This window comes from Silene latifolia, chromosome 2 (assembly GCF_048544455.1).
Source record: "Silene latifolia isolate original U9 population chromosome 2, ASM4854445v1, whole genome shotgun sequence".
NCBI lineage: Eukaryota > Viridiplantae > Streptophyta > Magnoliopsida > Caryophyllales > Caryophyllaceae > Silene > Silene latifolia.
The window spans coordinates 192727336-192733331 of record NC_133527.1 but is presented as its reverse complement, the minus strand read 5'-3'; the positions used below and the strand labels follow the sequence as shown (position 1 = coordinate 192733331).

Genomic DNA, 5996 nt, shown 5'->3' with positions numbered 1-5996 from the left:
TTCTTCTTCTTTTGGATCTATTCTTAGCTATGCAACATAACGAAATTAGATATGTTTGTGCAAAAGTGTATTATATTGAAGATATATATATATTCTAATTTTAAAATGGATATGCACGGTCTTTTTTTTTAAGAGAACCATAAGACCGATTTTGATGGCCACGGGATTTGAAGTCACACGGCAATACGGCATGCGTCCGTCTTAAAAGGGTTCGCCTCCTTTCATTTTCAATAGGTCTTGGTATAGACGGGTGGGGCGAACACACGGGTAAAGAGTTAAAGACCTCTAATAAAATGGGTAGGGGGGACAAGGTGGGGCATTCCCCATGTGCTTCCCACTTTACGGCAAATGGGTATTTTGTGAGTGGAAGTGATATTCGTCTATACGTATAGACGGATAGTGTACGTCTATAATAAGAATTTGTGTTTCATTTTTAACTATGACTATGTTTGACAAGGCATTTCAGGTACCTGATTTGATCAAGCAACTGATTTGACTAATATTTCAGGTAGTTGTTTTACCTAGTGTTGTTTGGTATAGTCATTTCAGGTACATGAAATGAAAAGCTACTCCAAATAGCTTTTTAAAGTTTCAGGATTCTACTTTACATATTTATCATTTATTTAAATTAATTTATTATAATTATTAGTATTCTGTTATGTCATTTTACAAAAAAATCAGCTACCTTATTAGTTTCCAATTTTCAGCTAGCTTTTCAGGCACTTTTTTAATTTCAGTCAGCTTATCAGGTTTCAGGTACCTTTTCAGGTTTCAGGTATTTCAGTCAGTTTTATCAAACGGAGCCTATGTCTATGTCTCGTCACTTCATCCCGCCTCTCCGTTCTGCGAAAACATGGCGAACGAAGGTCTCTCTTTCTTTCGGTTCATCTACCACATTGTCATATATCGCATTACGGTTGATTTAGGTTACATCGCGGAACTTCAATTAACGAAGCCGAAATCGCAGCGCAACATTCTCTTCTTCTGGTATCAAACTCCTTTTTTTTTAATTGTTTTCAGTGCATTAGTAATGCATGATCGTAATTTGTCTGCATATTGAGAAATCGCAGTCCGCACCTTTGATTTCCTGCGTTTGCTTACCTTTAATTTCTAGCCGTTGATCAATAGTTTCTGACTTTCTGTACAATTAAACTTCGCGCGAATTTATTCGGCGGTAATTCTTGTAATTTTTCGACGATTTTTTGACTGATATATTCGGAGTATTGTGATAGTGAGTTCACATGAATTCATGAATAATATTTGATTTTAAATTAGGTTTTAAATTAGGCTAGATTTGATTAAGAGAGGTTTAATTTGACAGTATTTGTCGAAGTTATCTCTTGGTATCAATGCGTCAAGCGTATGTTTGTTAGAGATTTACTGAATATCTATTTATTTCTTCCTCCCTTCGCCTTCTGATCGTTGAATTTCTCGAATACGTGGTAGACTGATTAGTGAATTTCAGAAACTGTATCAGTAAATCTGTAGAGTATGGTTCAAGGTTGATATGTTGTTATCTGGCTTAAATTATGTTGGATTTTACATTTATTGTTCCGCCTTTTATTATTTGTTTCATTTTGGAGACGGTTTTCTGTTTTAATTAGGTTAATCATTTGATGGACAAGTTGTCTTGAATGTTTTTCATAACTCCTGAATTCCTACATTAGATACATTTTCTTTTATTGACCAACACTTCAATACGAGTTTCATGTGTAAGTATCAAATGTTGATAACTTTATAAGAACGGAATTACTATCCCACCGGTCATCGCCAGTTGGACTAAATAAGTGAACTCTCTATTCCATCCCCCTCAGCCATATTTTGGGACTATGCCCTTATTTATTTGTCCACATTGTGTTAACGACTGTTGGAGAATGGCCGCCTATTTTATTGGCTTGCAATCGTGATTCTTAGCCCTTAGTTTGTATGCTTCAAAACTTATATGACCGATTCAATCACTAATGGAGACGAAGGTAAAGAAAGTCACGCCGTGAGTCATGTAGGCTGATTGAGTGTTTTTAACAGATCTTTCATGCAAAAATGTTTGTGTGTGTACTCTGTAGCTTCTTTCTCTAAATGATCTATGATGTGCGTTCATTTCGCATCCAACTCTACCAATAAAGTTATTCCTAATTAAATGAAGTACTTTCTTCAAAACATTCAAAATATTTAGCATCTTTACAATGTCATTTACTTATTTGTTCAGTCTTCTTTGATGTATAGAGACCTTCCTGCATGAAAATGATTTGCATTTTGGTTCAGCTCACCTTATGAAAAATGCCTGAAAGGTAACCAGTAGACAGAATAAATTTATGGATATGTGTTTTTAGGCAGGGAAGTTACGAAATTTATGTTTGTTATTCCATATCCATATCTTGAGGCCTGCTAATGATTTATTATGCTTCAATGGCTCAGTGCACTATATTGATGAATTTGTACTACTGTCATGATCTTATGTCTTCTTGTATATGTCCTAGAGACTAGAGCACATTTGTCGCATTCGCATGTCTTCTTGCTCACACGTACCTGTAATATTGATCAATTACACGCTGACTTTGCTGATAATGTACTGTATGTCTTTGCCGCTGCTTATTAAATCATTGCTGTAGATGAATATAGATACTAAATGAATATTTTAAATTGTTAAACAGTTTACCTGAGTGAGAATAACTCCTGAATTCCTTTCTTTTTAAAGTACCATGTTAGTTAAACAGTCATTAGTCTTTACTGATAGATAACTACGTCTATATCTGTATTTCGTTTATCCAGTATCCCTGCTTCTTTTGTTAAAAATCTGAGTTTTGCTGTCTGCAGATTATGTACCTCATTTTGTAAGAGGACTACAGTGGTGTACAGAGGAGGAGATTCATAACCAGCAGACAAGACACCCTTCGGGAATGGAGGTATGGAGTGTCATCAACATGCGCAGACTCCCACATAACTTGCTGCAAATTCATAGACATATCGTCAACCTCTTTCAGGTCAAGAGTCCTTGATCCTTTTGAGGATGACAATAAAGACACCAGGGATGAGATCGTGAGCTTGTGTGATGATTAGCACTTAAAATTACATAGAGGGGCACAATTAAGATACCATGGAATCAGAAGGTAACGGTAGAGTTACTCTTCTTGTTCAAATTTCTAAAGAGTAATTGAATCCAGGATTGCGCTACTTATCTCTGGAACTACTTGCTTAGCAGATAAACCTTGGGCCCAGATGAAGATGTACATCAACTAAGTCGGGTAAAAGGAGGATAAGCGCTGTCAGATCGAAACTCTTGAACTGACCGATGTGCTTGCAAGGTTTCCCGATTTCTCAGTAGTATGTGAAGAAGACTTATTCTGCTGAACAGAATGATGATGTTCCTGCACCAGAGTAAGTTTTACCAAGTTGAAACTGAAAAGTGACGGAACTCACTGGCATTTCCATATCTTACACAAACCTTTCAAAGTTAATAACCGCTTGCGAAATTTTGCTCTGATCCACAGGTAAGAAGCCAAGTCTACAGTCATTCACGGAGCAATAGTTGATGCAGCAGCCAGCAGGTCTAAGAAACTAAACTCTTTGCTTTTGCAAGTCGTTTCTCCTTTTGGACGTAAGTCTTTGACTTTCAATTTTATCACAAAAATATTTTTGCTTACTATAATGAAATAGTTGGTCTTGTGTGTATTATACTGTGTATAATAAGGAGTACAATATATAGTTTATTATATCACCAAATATGTGGATAATATAGGATTACGGTGTTATTGTTATACATTGTACAACGGTCTTATTTGAATTTTTGTATTTTGAGAGATATTAAAGAGTTAAATTCATATCTCCGAGTGTGAAACTGACTAATAACAAACCAAAGGGAGTAAATGATTTGCCCATCTGATGAAGTAGAAAATGGAGACTACAAGGAAATTGATTTAGTAGTTGCACATGAAAACGAGTAGCCCTAGGAACAAAATACTCGGATGTAACTCATCGTTGATCCGAAATAGCCACATAATCTGTAGTGTCCATCGTATAAGCCATAACTGAAGTACAAGTATGTTCTGATCTAGGTAGCACGGACACTTCTCCTAATCAGTCGTCTCGTGTTCGACACCGTGTCGGACACCGACACACCTCGGACACACGCCGAAATGTGTCGGACACCTATAAAGCTGTGTCTAACCTTCTACATTTATTCGGGCACGTGTCTAACGCGTGTCCATGGTATTTGGGCCGTGTCCGACGCGTGTCCATAACATTTAGACATCATTTGAGGACTGAGGTGAATTATGTTCTTTAAACGAGATGTGAGTAGTCGAAAGAGATTGATTAGAAGATGCGTTTAGATGGTAAATGAAAATAAGTTATAATCAAGGGCAAATTTTACCTTCACTTATTTAAATTTACTATCAAATAATTTTATAGAAATAAAATCGAGTGTTCATAATTATAAAATATATATTTTATTTAATTTAAATAACGTGTCTCGTGTCCTAAATTTTCTGGGATGTCGTGTCCTGTGTCCGTGTCGTGCCCGTGTCCGTGTCCGTTTTGGTGCTACCTAGGTTCTGATCCACGATATTTATCGTTTTTTATTATTTTTGAATTTTTAATGAAAAATAAATCAATTCTTATGGAATAGCCATTCTCATGTGTGATTATGTCAATCCTCTTAGAACATGTGACTATATCCATAGAAATTCTTGTTTGAGACGGACCATTTCCGTCTTTTCAAAAAGACGGAATTTTGTGACCATTTTGTGATCAGATGTAACCACAATGGTCCAGCTAGTTTTACAGCTTATGATAACGTTTTTTTTATAAATGTTGGCTGTAAAATCGTCTCAAAATACCGTCTTTTTATTTCAGACCAAAATGGCCCGTGTGAAGGGAGAACAACTGATCCATATTCCATAGTCCATACCTATTCTTTTTAAGTACTTTTGTTAGGCCCACCAAACCAAGTACCCAACCCACCACCAAAAAGAGGTACACTACAGTGTGGGCTTACTAGACATCATGGTGGTAGGCTTGAAACTCTCTTCTGGCTTAATCTTGTAGAGGGTCCTACGTTCATATGGAAACCAACCTTCACCCACAAGGTGGAGTTATTCTGTGGGTTAAATGTCTTCATCTCACATTAACCATGGTTCAACTGTAGTTTATGACCGTTTGAAATCCCACAAAGCTCAAGATAGTAGTACACTGAACTGATAGAAGTATAGTATTAACAGTTAAGCTCTCTTTCCTTGTTAACATAAACTATGGTTAAGAAACATTTTCTGTACTTTTAACGGGAGACATTTATTTAGTAAAGTAGGGACAACAAACACTTCTTTAATGCTGTGGATTTAGGTAGATTGGATGAAAACAAATGTGTAATGTGCCATACATAAAAAGGTGAAAAACTTTAGAGCCTAATTCATTATTAGGCTTATAGCAATTTTTGTACCAATGAAATGAGTCGAGGGACTACCGTGTTTCGTGTAGTTGACCATACCGATAAATTTTGTGAGTTTTTGTTGGAGATTTTGCATCATACTACCTACAATCTAGATCAAATTACCCGTGACTTATAAATATGTGAGGAAGAATTTCAAAAAGTGGGTAGTTTAACCTGAATTGGAGGTAATTTTTTTACATATAAAGATCTTACAAAATTGCTATATCACGCCCCCTGTTTTACTTGTTACGCCCCTTATTTTTTCATTTATTCCTTTTTTGCCCTTGGACTTGAAAATTAATTAAACTAAAAATAAATATTGTTTTATAGTTATTGATTTTCGGAGACGGTTTTTTACATTAGTGTTGAATTATTGTGTAGAGCCTATTAGGGTTGCGTTTTTGTCGTAAATATGCTGCGTTTTTTGGTAGTGACAATCGAAATAGTTTAGGGAAAAAAAAATAATAAACGACGGTGGGTGGGTAGTGTCATGTGAAGTACATGACGGAGCCAAGGCCTTGTCGTGTGACTTACATGACAGTGTCAGGGCCTTGTCATGTGACTTACATGA

General features: G+C 36.0%; 1 long non-coding RNA gene across 1 annotated transcript; it reads left to right on the top strand.

Annotated features, from left to right (window-relative positions):
- The first annotated feature begins 808 nt into the window (after positions 1-808).
- On the top strand, positions 809-3628 carry LOC141632170 (uncharacterized). The gene is made up of 5 exons (XR_012537765.1): positions 809-987; positions 2815-2903; positions 2982-3107; positions 3200-3375; positions 3489-3628. It is a non-coding gene; the product is annotated as an uncharacterized LOC141632170 (long non-coding RNA).
- The last annotated feature ends 2368 nt before the right edge of the window (positions 3629-5996 follow it).